Source organism: Rattus norvegicus, chromosome 5 (genome assembly GCF_036323735.1).
Source record: "Rattus norvegicus strain BN/NHsdMcwi chromosome 5, GRCr8, whole genome shotgun sequence".
Lineage (NCBI taxonomy): Eukaryota > Metazoa > Chordata > Mammalia > Rodentia > Muridae > Rattus > Rattus norvegicus.
The window spans coordinates 77,246,150-77,269,636 of record NC_086023.1 but is presented as its reverse complement, the minus strand read 5'-3'; the positions used below and the strand labels follow the sequence as shown (position 1 = coordinate 77,269,636).

At 45.7% G+C, this 23,487-nt stretch overlaps 1 protein-coding gene across 8 annotated transcripts in view; it reads right to left on the bottom strand.

The window, feature by feature from the left end:
- The window catches only part of Pakap (paralemmin A kinase anchor protein), a 466,751-nt gene that overhangs the window by 174,020 nt on the left and 269,244 nt on the right, over positions 1 to 23,487 (bottom strand). The window lies entirely within an intron of this gene.

The window sequence follows — 23,487 nt, the reverse complement described above, 5'->3', positions numbered from 1 at the left end:
GATAAAACTTTATAAACATGGAGAGATAGCCCATAGTTTGATAATTTTATCCTTTTAAAATACCACATTAAATTATGGTTCATTTTTATTTTTAATGAATACACTCTCTTCTTTGACAATTTCACCCAGGTACAAACCACATTCCAGTTATATCCCTCCCACCCCTGCTGGCTTCCCGTCTTCCCTACATACTCCCATATTCAGATTCCCATATCAACGACATTTTGTTGTGTTTCATGCCCTACAGAATTTAATTAGGGCTACAGAATCTGTGTGACCATAAATTTGAAACTGACCATTGGAGTCTGCTGGGCTCACCCGTCAGTGGACAGTCTGATTCTGTCTCCCCATCTCCCTCTGAATCTGTTGGCAGCTGCCTAGTTTGCTTTCTTGTGCTGACTAAGACACGGACTAAAATGAACCTGGGGAGGATATGGTTCATTATGTCCCACAGGTTAGAGTCCCACAGGCTTCAGCGTGGGAAGCCATGGTAGGAACTCAGGCAGGCCTCTGGAGGCAGGAATTGAAACAGAAACTACAGAGGAACATGACTTAATGGGTAGTTCCCCTGGCTTGCTCACCCACCTTTCTTATACAGCCCCAGGAATGCCACCAGCCACAGTGAGAAGCACCCTCCATATCAAGTAACTCCTGTATCAATCAGTCATCAGAATATTTCCCAACAGATAAGGCCACGGGCCAACCTGGTGGAGGTAATTCATCAGCCGAGGTTCCCTCTTCCTAAGTGTGTTAGGTTGGCAACCGAGATTGGTTATTGCAGTAGCCAATAGTTTAGCAGTGCATGGTAGGGGTCTGTGAGCCCCTTCTCCATCCATAGCTGGCTGTTGGGTGGCCTGACTTTGAAGGCCCAACCTCATTAAGAGCAGCTGTTGTATGATCACAAATTAAGATTTATGCTGATTACTCAGATATGGCAAACCAGACTCTCGATATTCTCTGTTCCCCGAGGCTGGCCCTCAAAACAGAGAGGTCTGGTGAGCCTAACCCCACACAGTTGTAGTTCTTCCTTGCTTTTGCAATGGAGACTCTCGGGCACACTGTCTGCTGACTCTCTACTCACTGTCGGGTTGAGTCTGTCTGTCTCTCTGAGAAGGAACTCCTTTCTAAGACAGAATTGATTGGTTGGTGGTTTTGTTGACGTGGGGTCTCACTCTGTAGCTCGGGCTAGTCTAGAACTCACTATGTAGTCCTGACTGGCTTCAAACTCATGGAAATCCTCCTGCCTCAGTCAGCCTTCTGAATGTTGAGAGTACAGGTTGATTTACTATGCTCAGCTTTCCAAGGTGTGTGTTTGTTTGAGGCAGGGTTTCATGTAGCTCAGGCTGTCTCCATTTCTTTGTGTAATTAAATACAGACCTTGTACTTCAGTCCTCTTGCCTCAGCCTCCCGAGTGCTGAGACTGTAGGCTTGCACCACCATGCCCTGTTAATTCAGTGCTGGAGACTGAGCCCATGGTCTTCTGCACACTAGGCAAGCTCTCTTATTAACTGAGCTACATCCACTCTTCCCCCAAGACAGAACTTCAAGAAAAATCTTTTATGTATCTACATGTGTATAGGTGCATGTGTATATTGCACCTGGGGAGGCCAAAAGAGGGCATAAGGTCTCCTTGAACTGGGGTTATCTGATTCTGAGCTTCCTGATCAAGGTTCTGGAAACTGAACTTGGCTTGTCTACAAGAGAAGCAAATACTCTTAACTGCTAAATCGAATCCATTTGGGAAAAATCAAAATGTGTTTTTTTTTTTTTTCCGGAGCTGGGGACCGAACCCAGGGCCTTGCGATTGCTAGGCAAGTGCTCTACCACTGAGCTAAATCCCCAACCCCCTGTTTTGTTTTGTTTTTTAAGTCATTAAGGTGCAGTTTATAAACCATGCTGGTGGATCTCCCTCACCGACCTGATTGCCTTTTAAATCGCTCTGACATTAAAATGAAAAGGATCCAGGGAAATCGGACTGGCAAGCTTCAGCTATCTAAACAGTATGTGTCACCGTGCTGATTCAACGCTCCAGCTCCGAGAAACAGAATCTTTAAAAGACTATAAATCCAAAGTGCATTGGTGTCTGTGCCTTTCAGACGGGATCCCGGGTGCCTGGATCTGTGAAAAGCATTCGTACATGAGCAGACTTTGTCTATAGGAACATGAGACGGTTAATTCTGTTTGTCAAGATGACCAGGCTAAGAGATATCCAGACAGGTGGTAACAGCATCGTTTCTGGGCATATCTGAGAAGTTCTCTCCCGAGGAGTTAGCAATACAATGGCAGATTGGGTAAAGGTCTGCCCTCGCCAGTGTGGTGGGCACCATCCAATCGGTTGGGGCTTAGATGAAGCAAACTGGTGAAGGGAGGGCTGGTTTGTTGTCCGCTTCAGCTGAGACGCCCAGCCCTGTTGCTCCAGCTCCTTAGACCTTTAGAACCAGGCTGGGTCTTACATCTTCGGCTCCCCTGGTTTCTGGCCATTGAGTTTAGATTGATTATACCACTGACTTCCCTGAGCCTCTCTCTTGAAGACAGTGGGTGATAGCCTTCCTCATCAAGTGTGAGACAGTCCCTCATCATCCTTCTCTTCACACGCACCGCATACTTACCCTGTTCTTTAATTGGGGGGTGGGTGGGTCTGGATACTGAGTGACATACACTTCTATGTACATGCACGTGTGCACGAGTATGTGCATAAGCGCTTGGCTTTGCAAAGTGATCTGAGATGTAGGTAAACTGCAACCAAGCTGAGAGGAGTCACTTTCTACAAAAACGTTTCTCTGCAGATGTGGGATTTGGCCAGAGACTCAGCTGTGGGACACGTGCCTTACTTTCGAAGTGGCTTATTCCTCAGCCCACAAGCCGTCTCTCTTGATGAGCAATGGCTGACTACGTCATCACTCTGCTTGTGGAGTCAGGCTAATGCTGAGCCCTGTGCTTTGGAACTGCGGCTTTATGACTAAAGTAAGTGTTTTTTAAATCATTATTACTGTCTCTTGGCAAACCACACCAGAGGGATTTCTCCCCTTCTTTTTATCCCCCTGACATTAAAAAGGACAGGGATCAAGGCTCGATCTGGCGAATGAAGCAGTCGGTGTCCCTGCTCTGATTAAAGCATGACTAAATCTGGTTTCTCTTTCTCTCTTAGATTGACACGGAGGCTGCTGGATCTTTGTTTTTGTAGTGTGCATGGTTTTGACTATGTGTAAAGCCCGGGAGGGGGATGCTGCAGGACCTGTGATCAAACAGCACAGGGAGGGAGGGACGGTCTTGCCTCAGAGGCCTAATGTGGCAAGTCTTGTGGTCAGGAGGCTGGGCGCATACTCATAGACACTGACTTCCCCTGAGTGCCCTTTAGAATTCTGGACTGGGAACTGTTCTCAACACCGACTCCTCCAGGCAGGACCTTGACAAGAGCCTCATGCTACAGTGTTTTGGCTCTCAGTGTCTATGCTGACACCACGGCCAGGACCACAGTGTGTTGGACGGGCTCTTGCTCTATGCTGTACCCAATTTCTGTTTCACATTTCCAGTTTGATTTTAGGGATTAGGAAGAATATCTGTTTGGACATCGCCATGTTTCCAGTGCCAGGCACACAGTAACTGCTTTGTAAATGTTTGTTCAGCAGCAACATCTCTATACAATGATTCCTTGAGAAACTGCAGGCAAGCCGGAAGCTGGTTAAATGCCACCAACTCCAGCTCTAAGCCAGACACTTGAACCAATTACTGGCTACATCTTGGGCAGGTTAGTTAGTCATGCCAAGCCTCAACTGTCTGTACCGTAAAGCGGGGGTGATGATACCTGTGTCATTGGGTCATTAGAAGATTAACACCAGACACTACTCATGACAGCACGTGGCATGGCGCTATCCTTTCCATTGTTTTCTGCATCCCTAAGAAGATAATTATATACGTTCACTCGATGCCAAGAAACTTCCAGGGCTACTTCACGGGAAGGGTGGATTGCCCTATCGCTCCCATGCCAGGCCCAATGGAACATAAACAACAGGTGGCATAGCCAAGCCTGAGTCCTGTGAGTCACGTGTGAGCCTGCTGGTGCCATTCACTCCTCTCCCAGGGACTGTGCACCATACATGGGGATGCCTTCTCCATCCCAACTCCTAGAATGAAGCTACCTAGAACAGACCCGTAACTATGCCTATAAAATAGAAAATATGAGCAAGCTAGGTATGGCAGTCACACCTCTAATCCCAGAATGGGGGACGGGGAGGCTATCTTTGGCCACATAGCTAATTCAAGGTTAGCCTGGGCTACATAAAAGTCAAACCCAGCGACACAAAAGTAGTGAAGGAAGCATGAGCACTAACACCCCACTGCTGGTCTACACATTATAGCCACAGAGCCTGGAGAGGACACGGACTGACACAAAGCGAATGTCACCAAGCAGGGGTTGAGTAAACCCCTCGGGATGATGGGCAATCCTGAAGCCTCTCTCACACCAACTGCTCCCACGCTTTTGATTCTGCAGTGTGACATTCAGTCAGTTGAATCACCACAGCAAACTCAGGCTGCATTTTATGGCGTAAAAGGGAGGCAGAATTACTATTTCAAATATGTTTATGTATTTACTAGTGTATGTGCACATGCTATGCACTGTAAGTGTGTGTAGGTCAGAGGGCAACTTTCAGGATTCTCTCTCTCTCCTTCTACACTTGGGTCCCAGGGATCAAACTCAGGTCCTCAGGTTTGGTAGCAAACTCCTTTACCCATTAGCTATCTCTCTACCCCTGAGCATTATTTTTCAAACGGGAGGCAAAGCTGAATCATTCTACCAGGGTTTACCAGTTCCACTTAGAGTTCAGGAGCTCCACCCAGCATTTCTTTCCTGGATTATTCATATCAGCGGATAGTTTATATTTACTGAATCCTTTTGTCTGTGTGTGCAGAGCAGTGTGAGATGTGTCCTGTCCTTACCATTGCAGTGGGACAGCAAAAAACACAAGGCCCGGGGTAATGTCATGTTAGCCAAGCTTCCATTCCATGCCGGAACTGGTGAGGACTATTCTGTGTCACTCCCTGTAGCTGGTGGTGGCCCATGTACTGTGGCTTCCCCTTCACCATGTATACACCTGGGGGAAGGGGGAAGGGGGAAAGGGAAAGGGGGAAGAGGGAAGGGAGAAGAAGGAAGGGAGAAGAGGGAAGGGAGAAGGGGGAAGGAAGGGGTTGCCATTGCTCTTAATAAGGTAAAGAGGCCAGGCTTTGAGGAGGGAAAAGTTCCCCACAGACCACAACTCACACAGCAGTGACATCTGGACTGGAGATAGAGGCCCAGCCTTTGGAACAGTGACCTTTTCTTCCTATTAGGCTGCCCCCATGCTCATCATGGCCACAGTCCCTTCTGTTTGCTCTAGACTGAGTGATATTCAGCCTCTGCTGGTATAAACTCTCAGTCCAGGGTCTCTGTTCCTCTTATATCACGTTGCCCAAGGATAGCCCTAGACTAAGGAGTAAGAAGAGACAGTTGGGGGGGGGGGTTGGGGATTTAGCTCAGCGGTAGAGCGCTTGCCTAGCGAGCGCAAGGCCCTGGGTTCGGTCCCCAGCTCCGAAAAAAAGAACAAAAAAAAAAAAAAAAGAAGAAGAAGAGGCAGTGGGAACTTGAAAAGCTGGCATAGCCTCATTTTTCTTCACCAGCTTGTGCCCAGTGAACATTTTTGTTTGTTTGTTTGTTTGTTTGTTTTTGCATGGGAGTAAGCAAGCAAAAGGCAGTGGTCATGAGCATTCCCAGGGTGGCCTCCTTGTCCTAAATCAGTTTACCCTTAGTCAAAGGGCAGACCTGTGACTAGTGAGCTGGACAGATGACAAAGTTCTTCTAATGGGAATAGAAAAGAGGGTTCGTGGATGTGATGGAGATATGAACTCTGGCAAGGGTGAGAGCAGGCCGTGGTAGCCCTGGCCCAGAGGGATGAGTAATTCTTCTGTAGACAGGCACGGCAGAGAACATTTTAGAGGAACAGGACGTTCAGGACAGGGAGATGGTCCAGGCTGGAGCAGGGATCATGCAGTGAGTCATATGCCTGAAAGCCTGGGTTGAAACCCAAATTTACAGCAGGTAAATCCTAGCCTAAGATGATCTTGTTTTACCCCTATAATGCACACACACACACACACACACACACACACACACACACACACACATGGTTTGCTTTAATACATGGTATCATGTTGCCCAGGCTAGTTTCAACTCATTATGTAGCAGAAAATGGCCTTAAACCCCTAATGTTTCTACCGTCAGAGTGCTGGGATTATAAAAACCTGCACTTCTATAATGAATATGTCTTACTCCAGCACTTGGGGAAGGCTGAGTTCTACACCAGCTCGGCCACTGTGAGATCTATTCTCAAAGCAGTAACAACAGCAACACAAACTCTTCAGTTCAGGCTTAGCTCTGGCCATAAAAGCTGAGATCTGGGAGGAAGTGCAAATCTTTCTTGAATGTGGGGAACCTGGTGACAAAACCTCCAAGTAGCCCGAGGCTTGGAAAGCAGTTTACCATGGATGAGTAGGCCATTAGTCCAGAGAGCAGGGGGATCTCCCTTCTTGGTAAAGAGATAACAATAAACCTAAAATAAACATAGCGAAGGAGGCAAAGCAAAAGTTTGAAATCCAAGGGCAGATAAAGAAAGAGCTGTTCACTGCTTAAGCTACTTAAGAAGCATCATCTAAAGTCCACAGTGCTGCTGAACATTTGGGCAAGATCATGGAAAATCCCGGCCCTTCTGAAGTTTTGTTTTGTTTGTCTTTGTTTTGAGCTATATATAGCCCAGGCTGGCCTGACACTTTCTGTATAGCCCAGGGTAGCCTGGAGCTTATCGCAAGCCGCCTGACTCAGCCCTCCAGAGAGCTGAAATTGCAGGCTTGTGCTGTTAGCATTCTGTTTAAGCTCCGCCCCACAGTTACCTGGCAACAGCCAGGTAGGCCTGACTCAAGCCCCCTCCTCTCTTGCTCTTGCCTTCTTGCCCCCACTCTCTCCCCATTCCCTCCCCCTCCCTCTCTTTACGTGCTCATGGCCAGCCTCTACTTCTCTCCTCCTCCTCCTCCTCCTCTTCCTCCTCCTCCTCCTCCTCCTCCTCCTCTCTCTCTGTCTCTCTCTGTGTGTCTGTCTGTCTGTCTCTGTCTGTCTGTCTGTCTGTCTGTCTCTCTCTCTCTGCCTTTCTTTGCCCTTACTATTCTCTTAACTCCCCTACTCATGAATAAACTCTAATCTATACTATACCATCATGTGGCTGGTTCTTCAGGGGGAAGAGCCCACGGAGGCACCCCCTTCCCCCCATACTTCACCACACCTCCATAGAACATATCCCCCCTTCTTTTATCTTTACATAAACACATCATGTGCCTCCATGTCTGGTTATTGGAACTTCCCATCTAAGGGAACTCTCGGCATCAGTTTTCTATTTGCCTAAGGCGTTGAGTCTATGTGAGTGGACCCTTGCTAATTCAGATAGACTCTACACACACCCGGACTTCAGTCTTGAAGGGCCTGTGAAGGACAGGACCATGGCATTGCAGAGGACCACTTGGAGGTAGGCCTTCAGGATAAGCATGACGCCTTCCTCTGCAGACCCTGGGTTGGATGGAATCTCAAAAGACACACCAAGACCAAACTGTTTGCAAGACTAGAAAACTTGGTGTTTCTTGTCCATGGTGTGTGGACTAAGATGAATACCTGTTCCCTATTGTGGCTAAATCTAGAAGTCAGGGTGGCAGAGAAAGCCACTGGAAGGCAGGACAGAGGGGAGTGTTCGAGAATTTTGTAGTCCCAGGCCCAGAGGCAAAACAACAGACATGAATGAATGAATTCTTTTGGCCTAGACCACTAGGTGTGGGGATGTAGAACCTTGGCTACTTTAGTCTGTAATATTCTTGAGAAATGAGCCCTCCTCATTTCTAGATATCACTGGAATGTCTCCTCTTAAGTAGGGCCTTCTAAAGGGGCCTGAGTGTGCCCTTGTGAATATACACACATACATGTGTTAGGTCTCACCGGCTGTGCGTAGAGCAAGAAATGAGCTCCACCTACATGACAGGAGGACCAGTAAATAAAAGCCAGCATTACTCAGGAACTTGTGAAGCCAGCTCCTCTCTACCAAAAGGAGCCATTTCCCTTAACTCTGGCAGAAGCCACATATGGCTACCCATGGTGCCTCTCAGCATATCAAAACTGGTCTCCACTCCTTCAATATCACAAGTACATGTTATACATTCCAAAGTCCATGCTAGCACCCTAGACTTTTCCTCCTTCCAGCCACCCCTCCGCCTTATAAATAGGAACACTCCTCCCTTGCTATTCTCTTGCATTCTCCTTTGCTCTTTCTCTATCTCCACAGTCCCTTGCTATCACTGTGCTCTAGTCTCTGTCTAGCTAATCTCACCATTGCCAGTCACTCTCCCCCTTCCCTAGCCCTGCCCATGTCCAGTCTGTTTCTCTCTCTCTCCGCTCTGACTTTTTCCTCTGGATATTTTCTATCATTCACAACAAAAACTTTACCCCAAGAATGGAGCAGTTATGCCAGCAGTGTCTTTCCTGCACCCCTTCATATGCAACACGTGTCTGTGCATATCTGTCTCTGCACAATTATACTATCTGTGCATGCTCACGGTGCCCGAGGGTGTGCAGGGAAGAGCTGTCAGGCCAGAGGTCCTTGCACGATAGTGGACAGCACTATTTTGGCTTTCTGTCACTGTCTTCTCTGAGCTTATGTGTCACTGCCGATGCCAAGGTCTACAGAATTGAAGCCGCAGCATGAGCTAGGTCCAATGGAAAGCAGTGGACTGTGCAATGCCACTGGAAGAGATCCTGAGATAGACAACTGATGCTTACCCTATGCCTGACAAGACAGCCTTTCTGGTCCCCACCGGACTACTGGGAGTAAAGAAGCAAAGGAAGTGGCTCTGTGGTCAGCCCTCACAATCACATGAGACTCCCGAGGGCTTCCTCCCTAATTTCTTTGTGCTGATAGTGTGGCTGGGAGCCAGTTATGACTGGAAGATAAATGTTGGAGTAAGTGCAATGTGGATATTCTCACACCTCATGAAAAGTGCAGTCAAAGCAGACCTCTTAACTAGCCAGAAGAGCCGGGACTTTTGTTTTGGGAAATTCCTGCCTCCCTCCTTGCTGCTGCGGTGGTTTGAAGTCCCCAGGGAAAGCCCCTGAGAGTTGTGGTTACTTCAGTTTACCTGAAGCAGGAAAAGAGAGAGTTGCATCAAATGAGACAATGTAACACACCGGCTGCTATCAATTTTCATTTTCTCTTCAACCCCTGGTTTTAGTTTCTATTTCCTGCAAGCTGAGAGGTTTTCCCTGGCTGTCAGGCTTCCCACAACCACTAATCCTGCAAGGAACTGAGGCTGCAGGACAGGGCAGGCCCTTACTGCTCTGGTGTCCCTCAAACCAGCCCGAAGCCAAAGCTTTGTGGATTCTGAGGGCTGACTGTACTTGTCATCATCCCTTTCTCTGGGAGAAGTACCCAAGAGGCTAGTTCTGGGCAGATTTGCAGAGTTCCAGGTGTCTTCGTCAGACTCCAGATTCTCAGCCCTAAAGTCTTTATTACCCATCAGTCTTCCATCTATCCATCTATCCATCCACCCATCAATCCATCCCTCTATCCATCCATCCAGCCAGCCAGTCAGCCAGCAAATGTTTATTGGATCCATTCTGTGTATCAAGCACTGTTCTGGGCACAGGGCCTCCTGAAGAGAAAGAGGCTCTACCTTGTAGTCAAAAAGTCCATCTTATCTAGTAGGGACCATCAGTACCCAGTTACTCATAGGCTATCCAGCCTATTGAAGCAGAGGCTACTTGGCTTCTGTGACGTCTCAAGCCACATACTTAAATGTAACTTTAGTAGAGGAGTCCACAGCCTTTGGTTGCTGTTACAGCTTTCTCAAGGGGCCAGAAGAGTCTTCTACTGTTTTATACTTCTTCCTTCAGTAAAGTGTTCAGTTGCTTTACCCTTGCCTGAGGGTGGCCTTGGGGACTGCCTCATAGCATGAAGAAGTGACAGAAAGATGTGGTGAGAGGCTTCAAGGCTTCAAGCTTGGCTTTCTCCCTGAAAAGCTTCTCTCAGCCCACCCCCCCCCCGCCGCCATGTGAGGATGCCGTGGGTAGAGTAGGTAAGTGTTGTAACTGACAGCCCCAGCTGAGGTTCCATGGGACAGCCATGTTTATTGGATCCATTTTGCTGGGCACAGGGCTTCCTGAAGAGAAAGAGGCTCTACCCTGTAGTCGAAAAGTCCATCTTATCTAGTAGGGACCACAAGTACCCAGATATTCATAGGCTATCCAGACTATTGAAGCAGAGACCCATGCCAGCCAGCACCACATACCAGACCTGAGAATAGCAAAGCCTTTATGGTGTTTAGAGTCTCAACTACTGTCTGTCCGTCTTGGGAGAGACCCCGAGATGAACTGCATAGAGACTATGAGTCATGTCAGAACAGCAATGATGACAAGCAGGGGCAGTCCTCAGCACCTATATGGCAGCTCCAGGATGCCCAGAGGGCACTGAGTTCATCGAGGCTCATGTCCCTCCTGCATATAGCATGGAGTTTGCATATAACCTCCACAATCCTCGGTATACTTTACACAGTACAGTCATCATGCCATGCTGTGCACATAGTGGTTATTCTTTAGGGAATGATGATCAGAAAACCATTGGTCTACATTCAGCACAGATGCATTTCCTCCCAAGGATTTCCAGTCCAACTTGGGTGATTGCATCCATGGCTGAGGAACTCAGGGGGACAGAGAGCCCATTGCAACTGTTTGTGCTTTAAGTCACCATGTGTGGGCTATAATTTGCTCTATAGCCTAAGATAACAGATAACAGCACCAGGGCCCAGTGACTTTGCTGCTTGAGGATGGGCCGGTGGCCAATGCAGTCTTAGGTCCCCTGAAAGGTTGTGATTGCTGCAGACTTTCAACCTACCTGGGACCAGCTCACCCAGATCCTGCATGAACAAGAGTCCCGAATACTTCCTATGGTGATCAAAGCTTGAGAAGTACTAACCATCTAGGAATATATACTACCCGCTCCTAGGTATCTTCTTTTTATATATTCAGATTTCATATAAAAAAAACAAAACAAACAAACCCAGGGCTGGAGAAATAGCCCAGTAGTTAAGAAAATTGCCTGCTCTTCTATTCCCAGTCCCCACATGGTAGCTCAACTTCTGTCTCAGCAGATCTGACTCCCTCTTCTACATGGTGTACAGTTGCACTTGCAGTCAAGGCACGCGCACACACACACACACACACACACACACACACACACACCACAGAGTAAATAAATAAGCAAATAAACACATAAATAAAGTTTAAAGAATAAAAATAATCCAAACACACAAAATAAGGTAACCAGCCTTGCTCACCACCCCCAGATTTAACATTAAAAACAGCAAGCATAGCTTCTGGGTTGAACACTGTCTTGACTTCTCTTCCTGTTGCTATGACAAAATTCTCCCACAAAAGCCATTCAACGGAGAGAGGTTTGTTCCAGATCACAGTTCCAGGGCAGAGCCCACTGTGGAGGGGAAGCCAGTGTGATCAGAGCTGGAAGCAGCTGGTCACATGACATCCACAGCCAAGCAGTGGGAGCAACAAACGCTCACACTCTGATGGCTGTCTCCGTTTACACAATCGAGAGTCCTCCGCTCAGGGAATGGTCCTGCCCATAGTCAACATCACTCTTGCTACATGAATTCCCCTACATACGTGACCTGAGAGGCCTCTTTCTCAGGCAACTCTAGATTCAGTCAGGCTTGACAATTAGTATCAACACTCACAGACTCTATGCTAAGTTCTTTTCAAATATAACTCATTTAACCCTCCTGGCAGCCTAACGAGAGATGCTATCATGCCTTACATTAAGAATGAGGAAACTGAGGACAGTTGCATCACCCACACAAGTTCTTGCAAGTTCATAAGCAACAGTGGTTGTATCTCCGTGAGGGACCTGTCTCCAGACTTAGGCTGTCCTGCATCCAGGCTGGATAATATTCCACTGTGTGGACATATCATGCTTTGTTAGAGCTATCTGTTGATGAATAACTGAGGGGTTGTTATTTTTTTTTCCATCTTTTGACTACTTGGAAAAAGAGTGCAATGAACAATATAAAAGCAATCTATTCAAATTCCTGCTTTCGATTATATTATTATAGTTGTTGCTTCTGTAATTGTCGCTTTGAGAGCAGTCTCCTGTAGTCCAGTTAGTAGCATTCAACAAGTGCCTGCCTCCTGGACATGTGGGTCCCATCTGGTTAGATCTGGTTTTTTAAGAGAAGATAAAAATATGGGAATGGTTGGTTACCGGTACAAAGGAAGACCAAACCGAACCAAGATCCCTTGTGTAAGTACACTCAGTATGTCCAGGGTCTGCCCTTGAATTTTCAGGTTGTTACTTAATCCCAGAGGAATAATCTGATCATCTACAGCCTGGCCTCCAGTCACTTCCCCAATCCCTTCAGACCACTGAAGATAGTCCAAGCTGAGGCCGCAGTCCCTCCTCCTGTCTGGAAGGTTGTCCCATGAACACTACACCTTGCTGAAAGTATTCTTAACAGAAGTATGGCAACACAGGTACTGTTTCCATTTTACAGATGAGAAACAGGCGTGGTGGACTGAAATCAATTCCCTGAGGGCGCTCCACTGGCTAATGTCATGCCTTGGACTTTATTCCCAAAGCCTAAGGCTACACCTTCCCTTTACTGGGAGAGCAGAAAGGACTAGAACCTGGGATATTTCTGCCTACCCGGGACATCTCTAGGTGTTGTTCCCAGTTCCAGAGACCAGGTATACCAGACAGACTTACCTTAATAAACTTAATATCACAATAAACAGTATAATGTATAGTAAGCGATTCAGGCTGCCTACACACCAATTAAACCAGGAATGTTGGGATGGGGCCCTCATTGTTATTGATTTTCAAAAAAGTCTTTCTCTTTCTGTCACATCAAAAGCTAGAAAACGAAAGCCAAAAACATAGAGTTCCAGGGCATGGTGCTTCCTGGGAGAATTCCCCAACTCTTTAAAGTGACTGCCCTGTAGAGGGTGCTCCTTGTAGTGGATTTGGAGGAAGGATTAAGATGTCATTGTTTAGGTGGTGAAGATGGATCTTGTCTTTTCTCAAAGCATGGGTCTTGCTCTCCGGGGACTGCATTAGCCGGAGAGAGAGTGGGGGCTGCTATCCAGGGAGAGGATGCTCACCTCTTTGTCTCTCTGGATGTGCCTGCTTGTCCTTCGGTCCCCTCCCATATTATGTCAGTATTAGCTCAGGCAGCTATGGAATTTCGAGCTTACAGACTGTAAACTAAATACGTTTCTGGACTTTGCAAACTATCCAATCTTGGGTATTTTGTTATAGCCACAGAAAGTGAACTAAGATAGGAGAGGCTGGGTCTCGGGCAGAGATGGGCTCATTTGATAGAAAGAGGGGAGGAGAGGGGAGAAGGGAGGAGAGGGGAGGAGAGGAGGAGAGGGGAGAGGGGAGGAGAGGGGAGAAGGGAGGAGAGGAGAAGGAGGAGAGGAGAGGGGAGAGGGAAGAGGGGAGAAGAGGAGGAGAGGGGAGAGGGAAGAGGGGAGGAGAGGAGAAGGAGGAGAGGGGAGGAGAGGAGGAGAGGGAGAGGGAAAGAGAGGGGAGAGGGGAGGAGAGAGGGAGCCAAGTCAGAAGTGCTGCTTTTCCCACACAGCTCCCCCTCTTCCCTTGTGATCAGCCAGGTCAAAGCTCATTACTCTCTTCAAGGGTTCTCTGAGCTTGCACCAGGGAGAAGACATCCAGAAGCTGAATGTGAATATGCTTTACTGTGGAACCATGGGCCCCAGAAGCCCCGTAGGCTTGCTTTTTGCTCACCCTCCCTTCCTTGACTCTCTGAAAACTCACATCTGGCCATCCATTTGATTCAAGTAACACAGCAGGAGTCAATCAAACTGGATTCTGTAGGTTAAAAAAGTGCTTATGCCCGAGCCGGCTCTGTGGCTGAACAGATGTTACTGTTATTTGCTTCAGCACTTCAGATCTTGCTGGAGCGTCTGAGCGCGCTGCTGACATGCTCAACTTTTTGTTAAGTGAGGACCAGTGTGACTGAAGGCACCTGGCTCAGCAGACAGAACATGAAGTCATTGTCAGCTGGGCTGGAATCTCCACAGTCTCTGCTCTTCCTGTCGCTTCAAGCAAGTCATTTGGTATTTCAGTCTGGTCTTTGAAATGAGGAATTGAGATTTTAATTTTTAAAAGTCCAAGCAGGCGAGAAGTGTCCCCTTGGATTTTAGGGAGGTGGCTGGCATTGTGGAACACTGATACACAGGCCAAGAGGACAGTGGCCATCTTGATTCTCTTTCTTTTGTCTGATAATGATAGAGCAACAATTATGACCATATTTTCTACTGCAGTTCCCCCTATTTTCTTTTTAACACAGTATCTGCTCTCAGGTGACTTCTCATCTGGAAATTACAAATGTTCATTCAAATTTACTTTGAGTTACTTTCATGGCATGTGAACTATTTAAGATAGTGTACTAAAATTAACTCTTGAGTTATTAAACAATAACACACACACACACACACACACACACACACACACTGGTATGTGCACAAGGTACAGATAATTGACATGATGCTCCAAAGTTTCAGATTTTTGGGGGTGGGGGGACACTGAGTAGGGGTGTGTCAGCTCTCAGGGATGGGGCTTAGCATTTCAGGGAAGCAAAACCATCTTGTTCCTTTGTGTGACATTAGTTCTTAAAGTATAGACAGCTCATGTTGACTGCAGAATTGTCCTCACCTTGAGGATGTCTTCAGCCTAACTGACCAAAGGATCCTGGTCTGAAAAGAATAGTTCAGTGGCTGAAGAAATGGTTCAGCAGGTAAAGGGTCCTGCTGCCAAGCCTAAGGACCCAAGTTCAATCCCCAAGACCCAAGTGGGAGAAGGAGAGCACTGTGTACCCACCCCCTAAACAAACAAACAAACAAACAAACAAAATAACACATCCATAAAGAGTAGTCATCTGTGCTCATGTTTGAGGTACCCAGGAGGTAGCCATGAAAAAAAGAAAATTGAAAATATTATTATTACTTTTACATTTGAGTAGCCCTTGGTTAAAACTGAAAGGAGCCCTGGATCATGTCACTTTTGGATGGCAAGCCTCGTAGGGAAAGGTCAGTGCTTCACCAATTCTCCAAAGTGATAGTCTTTGATGCTGATTCTTACTGTCAGTAAGACTTGAGCATTAAGGAATATCACTGCCTTGCAAATACCAGACCTAAGAAACACAGTAAAGGAGTATAAAGTAAATGCAGAGGAACAGTTACATTTAAATTCTGAAGGAGATGAACTTTGCTACAGGACTTCTAAGGAGTAGATGAGAGTAACTTTGTCACCTTTCACTTTAGGTAAGGAAGTGCTGCAGAGATACCTCCCAGCCTACAGAGGGTGCTGTTACCACTGACCATTTCCTTGAGTGTTTAAAGGTCCAAATAACTGGTGCCATTTTGTCTATCTTGAAAGAATGACCCTGTTTTCCCAAATTTTTCTACATCTGATCCCATGACAATCCTTACACCACTTCCATAACAGAGAGCCTTCTGTTTTATGAAGTAGAGGGCTGGATGTGACATTTGTCACCTGGAACTCTGGATCAGTGTTTTGCTCTGCTATGTGGGGAAGGTCCTTACTATTCCCTTAAGAGCTATGATGTCAGCCTCACAGGGTTCACGGATTATCCCGGTAACCTTGAGGGTGCTAGTTTTTTTTTTTTTTTTTTTATCTGAAATTCCCCTGAAATTACTTCGCTAGTAAGCATTTGCCCTTGATAGTGGGAAACCCCCAGAATTGAAAAGCTAAGTTGTACTATTTGGAACTCCTTGCGTTCACCATCCTTATGGACAAGATGACAATTTCAGGCAATTCACACATTACAAAGGCAGTCACAGACCTGGAGGAAAGCTAAGCAGCCCCCACTTGGGGCTAATCCTGAAGCATTCCTGAGGGGCAGGGCCATTGCCGGGGATGGGGGCGGGGCAGACATTTATCACAAGCAAATCAGTATCTATCATCAGCTCCTGACTTGCCTGTGCTGTTTGCAACCGTGGGTGGAGGTCAGCTCTCAGGTTTGCATACAGTGCTAATATTTTCCCTAGAACTGGAATGCCCCAGAGTCATGGCTCCTGTATTATAATGCACTATCACGGTTGTGGTCCAAGCCAACCTGTTCCACATTATAATGTGCTTATCATCAAGGAAATAATGTAAAAAAGCCTTGCTACCTCCAGTCTGGCCTGTACAGTATCAGACAAATCATGGGTCTACAAACCTGGGCTAAATGCATAGATACATAGGAATCAGACAGTTGCTGTGTCTCTAGCACAGTTGATAGGGACACAGTGTCTTTGTATCTCCTCCACTTTGTATTGGCTGGAATTCTTATCCGTTCTGATCTGGCAACTGGAAAGTCTACAAGACACCATTTATATTTTTATCTTCTATTACTTTCCAAGCATAAGGACATCCCCCAAATCTACCTTGAGACCCAAACGGGTGTGCACTCCAACTAATTTATTCTACTCTACGTCCTCCAAGGACATGATTTTCTGTGACATATCTGTAGGTAGTGTCATATTAGTCTTTATTAATTCTTCCATGTCAGAATTAATTTCTTTTATTGAGTACCTATTGTATGACAGGTCCTGTTCTAGGCTACAAGATGTCAAAGTACAAGTCAACAGGCCAGACAGGGCCTCAGTCAGCTTATTAAAATCCGGCCACACTCTCTTGTTCGTATGCTGTGGAGAGCTGAGGTGAGTAATTATGACAAAGACCAAGAAAAATGATTTCCTCTCTGGTAGCATATAGAGCAAAGTCCACCTGTCCTGTTCTAGAAACAGGGGGGAACCAGACAGACAAGTAGCTGTGTGTCTTTGGGAGCCTCTGTGGTGAGTGTACTGTATGAAAACTGTTAACACAAGGGGAACCCAGAGTTTACTCATAACCACCTGAGCCACTGCTGGGACTTGCAAGAAAAAAAAAAGAGAGAAAACAAAACCCACAAGACAGGCATGGAAAGAGATTTGCAAAAAGAAGCCAGAGTAACGCTAAGAGCTTTGATCAGTTAGTTAGTATGGAAACCCACTAGGATAGGCAAGAGTACAAAGGGCGCCCAATCCTGTGAGCACAATCCATGGGTCAGAATCCCCTGGGACACTCTTTAGACTGATGACTGATGGTCTCACCTGGGACTCCATGTGCCATCGGGAGGGCTGAGCCAGCCTGTCATTCGTGGGCACCCCCAGGGGAGGCCGCAAGGGTGCACAGAACGGGAGATATTGGGTCCCCGTTAGGTTGTAGGGATGGCTGGAGGGGCCTCCAACCCGGTCAGGCCGGAGTTCGCTTAGAACAAGTGAGAAGCAGAAAGAACCAGGGCACAGACACACAGCAGGAGGTGCAGTGAGGAGGCAGTTTATTGTCTATTAATACTGGTACAGAGGAACAGAGAGAAGCTACGCGTACAGCATCAGGGGCCACTGGCAGTGATTTTTTTTTTTTTTTTTGAAGTTGGTTTTTGTTTAGTTTTTCATCAGAAGGAAACAGAACAGTCAAAGTACACTTCAGGTTACAAAGTACAGCAGCTAGCCCAGCAAGTCTAACTCAGAGTAAGCACGACAGGCTCCCAGCCCTCCCACCCCACTGACCAACCACAAATGGATGTATTTACAGAGGTGCCACTCACCCCAAGTGAGCTGTAAAGCTGAAAGTCCTATCAACGACCTACATTCAAACTGAAAAGCTGCATCAGACACAACATTTTCTGAAACCCTCATTAAGGGTTTTTTGTTGTTGTTGTTGTTGTTTTGTTTTTTTTGTTTTTGTTTTTGTTTTTTTTTTTGTTTTTTTTTTTTTTGCCTCTCTCCTAAGCCAGGAGTTTGAAAGGAATAAACAATATTCCAGGACCCTGCAAAAAGACAGAACGTTTCTTCCCACTTGTCACAATAGCGTATCGTGGAGCTACACGCAGAACAGCTCGGATCAGATAATGCCTGGTGACTCCTGACCTCTTGATATAGAGACCTGTCACCACAAGCCCAGTGATGTTGCCCCGCCCACCCAGTTGGGAAGCCAGGAGGTTTCCTTGGTAACAAGAGTAACTGGCTCTCCCCCAGCACCATCAGGCGATTGCATAGTTCTTTTTGCTTTTTGCAGCTGTCTCCTTGGCAGCGAGGTTGACACATGGGCTTGAGTTGGGCTTGCTGAAAGAGTAGGTGGGGAGGGTGGATTCTGGTGATGAAGATTTTAAAATTAATTGTTTGGGAACTATGGTGGCTAATTTTATTGAAATAGAAAAAAATGTTTATGACCTTGCCTTGCTGGGAAAGGTTGTGGTCTCTTGGGGGGCAGGGAAAGATGCTGTCTGGGAAGGGAGCTCGACAGCAAGGGTATGAAGACTTAGAGGTTTGACCCATTCAGTCAACTGGATACAGGGGATGGGCAGGGATAAAAAATGTGATGAATGGGGATTCATAGATTTGGCATAAACTTGGGTAAAAGACTCAAGAACTACAAATTCACAGTCCCATTTATGGATGAAGATAAAATTCTTTCTGTTTCTACCAACCTCTGAATTCACAATGCAACCTTAGCAAGGATAGAAGGCCAATGAGGTGAGGTTGACATTGTTTGTATTTCTGTGTAGACAATAGATCAGGCATGCCCAGCCTGCAGCTCATAGACTGAAGGCATCCCAGGTAGTAAATGCCCACAATGTTTTAAGTGACATCATGCTACGATGTCAGAAGGTTGGACAACCCTGCCGGTGTAGATGGTTATATACTTTGAACACATCACCTCATATATTTTATACCATATATGTAGATGTACCATAGGGAATGGTCCCTTAGCCATAAATGCAGCAGTCACTTCTTGAGTGCGTGAAAGAGTTGGACTCTGATCGACTAGGTTTCTCTTGCATGGAAAAAAAAATGCCCTATCTTTCCCAAAGACAGTTACAGATTATTGAAGGCAGGGTCCAAAGAGCCATCAAACTAACACAATCTAATTGGCCAAGCACAGAAAGCTTAATCTGACAACGTGCGTCTGATGGAAACCTTGGATTTTAGGCAGTGTAAGGCTCAGTCACAAGATCTGGGTTAATGCTATAAAAATCACCAGAAAGAAACCATAAGGGAATGAGACGTAACTCAGTTAATCAAGGGTGTTTCCAAACTCAAGCTCCATAATGCATATAGATCTCACTAGAAAAATATTATTCTCTAAAAAAATACACAAATGTAAAATATTCCATTTCTATAGTGACTCCTTACTCCCACCTATACCATGTGACTCGTTTTAGGCTACAGTAAACACAGGCCCTCAGGGGTGGCTCCATAGAAGTCTATCTTTCTTGCTTTGTTCAAGCCAGTCCAATTGTGCTTACAACTGTGCTCAAGGACCCAGGTAGGGGACCTAAAGTTTGCTCACCGCAGGCAGCCCAGTGAGGAAGTCACTGTTAAGAGGTCATGTGCTCCCTGTGTCCTGCACGTGGAATATCAGAGTGAATCTGCAGGCTCGGATGGGCACCGGAAACACATTCAGTTAGTGGAAGGGCAGAATTAAGGCCCGGGCTCTGCCTACATTAACTCCTCTGCGCACCTGCAAGTTCTGCCTGAAGCTCCAGGAATGGAATTCACAACTCTGGGTTGGAGTGAGGAAGAGAATGTTGTGTTAACACAGCTTTTGAGTACAACCTTCTATTTCTGTTTGTTTGTCTGTCTGTCTGTTTGTTAAGACAGGGCAGAAAAGGAGAACATAAGTATCAGTGCTAAGGCAAGGTATCCAATGGCACATCAGAACCCCTTCTCTGCCATTCACCGTGTTGACATCGCAAGGCAGATATAGTCTGTAAACATCTACGCTATACAGTACATTAACCACGCAAGGAAAGGAAAAGAAAACCACCCTGTATGTCTTTTCTTTCTGGGATTCTGTTCTTTCAAGTCAGAAGGAGTTGCAAGGAGCCTAGGGAGAATTTCATGGTTGGTGAGAGGTGCTTTTATTTTGATTAAAACAAACAAACCAAAAAAATGCAGTTACAAGAAGAAGAGGAAGAGAAAGAGGAAGAAGAAGAAGGAGGAGGAGGAGGAGGAAGAGGAGGAGGAGGAGGAGGAGGAGGAGAAGGAGAAGGAGAAGAAGAAGAAGAAGAAGAAGAAGAAGAAGAAGAAGAAGAAGAAGAAGAAGAAGAAGAAGAAGAAGAAGAAGAAGAAGAAGAAGAAGCCGCCAGGTAATCAGTTGGAAGCAGTGGGGGAAGAAATGACCATTCATACCTCAGCCTATAGAAACTTAGGAATAGTCACAATATGTAAAAAGGTCATGAACATCAGGAAGCATTTTGTTCCCCTGTCTGGTAAGAGAAGACAGTGAAAATTACTGTTATTGTAACATCACCACCATGATTATTGTTAGAAAAAGTTAAGGCTGTCCAGATCTGTGATGGACAAAGTCTGTGGTCCCTCTGTTACCTATTTTCACATTGGCAGCGAGGCCTTTGTGTGGCAGTTCTGACCTCTGGTGTAGGGAGGGGAAGCACAGGCCTCGAGTTATGTAAAAAGGTTGGGGGAACTGGTCAGAGGATCGCCGGTGAAATGTTCTTTGAAAAACTTTTAGGATGTAGTCTTGATAATTCTCTACATGTAAACAGTCAGCATTTGGAATTTTAGCGAAGTGGATTTAAGGAGTTTGCTGAAGTCATAAAAAATCATTTCACTCTCCTAACGAGGGGTTTTAGCTTTTTTCCCTAAAAGATGCAGGTAGGTTTTCCTGGCAAGTTCTAAAGGAGGCTAGCCTGTGAAGGTGAAATGCCAGCAAGACCTAAGACCTCGTTTTTCTCATTAGTTTGAGCTGTTTTATATGTACCAATAACTCGGAAGCCCCTGCAGTGTTTTACTAGCCCAGTAGAACCAAGAACAATTTCCAGGTCTGTCCTAATCAATACATCTTGATTAATAGACCAGGGAGCTTTCGAACAATCGCATATTTATAAAGCTTTTGAAACCTATCTCTTTAAGATGCTGGGAATTTATAGAGTCAGTTATAAAGAATATTACAAAAAGCACAATATGAAACTGTTCACCTTGGAATGGTTTGAACCATAAGCTGACACTGCAAGGCATGAGGGTGTATCTGCCAGAGAAGGGCAGGCTTCCTGTGCTTTCCAGCCATGAGGAGCGTAACCCACCGTGTAGGTTTTAAGTAAGACCAACATCAACCAAAAATGTCCCTGGTGCCTGTTCTGTCTACCTTCATCTGTCTTTCAAATGGACAGGGCTGAGGCAAGTATTTCAATATTTTCCCTCTGTCTCCTTACTCCACTACTCTCTGTTTTTTTCTGATACCCGTTGGTTCTGACGTTAAGTGGCGTACAGTGTTTGAGAGTGTTCTGTGGTTCCTGAAAAAGAGAATTCTTCCGGAAGTGAAGGAGTTTGGCTCCAGAGTTCCGTCCCAGAGATAATGCCGTATGCCTGGGAAGCTCTCTACATGCGCTTGCCTTTACATAAAATCTCAGTACAGAGGGAGATTTTTGGCTCTCTCCTCAACACCGCCAATGATGACTGGAATTGCCACATAGTCTATCATCTAAGAAGCAACTTGGTTTTTGTTGTTACATAAGGAAAAGAATAAAATCATGGTAAAAGGTTAAAAAAGAATCCCCTAAGTGTTGTCCTACAGCATGTTAAAAGGCAAAAATGTCAAGAATATTCAATTCTTTAGATATGTGGGGCTAGACCTGGCCATTGTAACTGTCAAAAAAAAAAATCTAATTAAATACCATTGAAATAAATATATTCACTTTCTCCTTTTTCTCTTTTATTTAAAAGAGGACTTTATATATATATATATATATTTATATATATCACACATATATGTGGGGGGTATTTTTTGAGTCAGGGTCTCACTATGTAGCCCCCGTTAATCTGATTCACTCTATAGACCAGGCTGGCCTTAGACTAACAGGGATTTGCCTACGTCTGCCTCCCTAATGCTGGGATGAAAAGTGCTCTCCACCAGGATGGGTGGAAATGGATTACATTTTTAAAGAACAACTCAATTAACATTAGCTCAAAACAAGATTGTGGTTTTGCAACTTTATCATGGATTCTTTACTCTGCTTATGTCTCGTTATGACCACACAGCCACATGCCTTGCTTTTAAAAGGGGTGATACCACAGATTAGAGAGAGGAAGAGACTGAGACAGAGAGAGAGAGGGAGACGGGAAGAGAGAGAGAAGGGGGGGGGAGAGCAGGACTGTCAATAGCATGGGAAGGGTAGTCCCAATGAGGACCCAGCTTACATTTCCATCACTAAGTCTATAACTTGATGCTGTTGGTGGCTGATCAAGGCTCATTCTGTAAAAAGGATGGGCTGAGCCTGAGTCCCCCACAGAGACTGGAATAGCATGCAAACATTAGCCATATTCAAACATACTTTCATTTACTGTACCCCCAAATGATTTTCATAAGGACATTAAGTCTTAACTTCAATTAAATGGTATTCTTTAATAACAAAAGTACAGAGCAAATCCTAACTCAGAGTTTACTAGTTACTTGCTCACAATAATGACCAATAGCTTGGGGGAGGTGGTGGTTATCCTTGGTCCTTGAGATCTTAGGCAATGGGAGGTACAGACTGTTGTCTTCATGGATAAGTAGTTCTCAGGAGGAAAGACAAGGGTGATGTGTCCTGAAAACTCCAAGCAGCAGGCCCAGGGGCCCTGAGCTCTGCCCTGCAACCCCTCACTGTGCTTTTGAAATCTCACACTGGGCAGTCCAAATCCCCAAGAGAATAGAAGAGACAGGCTAAGTAAACTTTTAGATTGTATATTTCCCAAATGGCTTCTTAAGATGATGGATTGTCTAAAACCATGAGAACGAGTTTCTCCTTCTGTGGAAATGGGTTTGTCCACATGGTGTTTTGTTCGAGGCTGGTGTGCTATTTAACCACTGGGGGAAATGAAGTTGAGGGCAGTGTGGGCTGTTGGCACTGGAACCCAATTCCCAGGTAACAGAGTCGCTGCCATCTTCCGCAGCTACTTTTGCGAAGCCCAGACCTGGGGGTAACCCCCAGTTATCTCCCGAGGAAAACTTTGCTCATTCCTTTGCTATTCCTTTCTTTAATTTTTTTCTTGTTTACATAGGAAGGATTAAAAATGACTCATGTTGTGCTCAATAAAAATAAAACTACTTAAGAAAAGAACAGAAATGAAAATGTCATTTTCCTCTAATTATAATAAATATGACTTGTAGCCAAGAAACGAACAAAATGTCAGATTTATCCTCACGCAAGCTAAATGGGACAAATTTACTCGGTTCTGTGTTGCAACCCTCCAGGTTTCCTTGTCATTATTATTTTTTTCTGAGCCACTTCCAAGATACGTGAAGACGTGACGTGGTAGGTCATAGGATGTGGCTCTTCCATGGGAACACA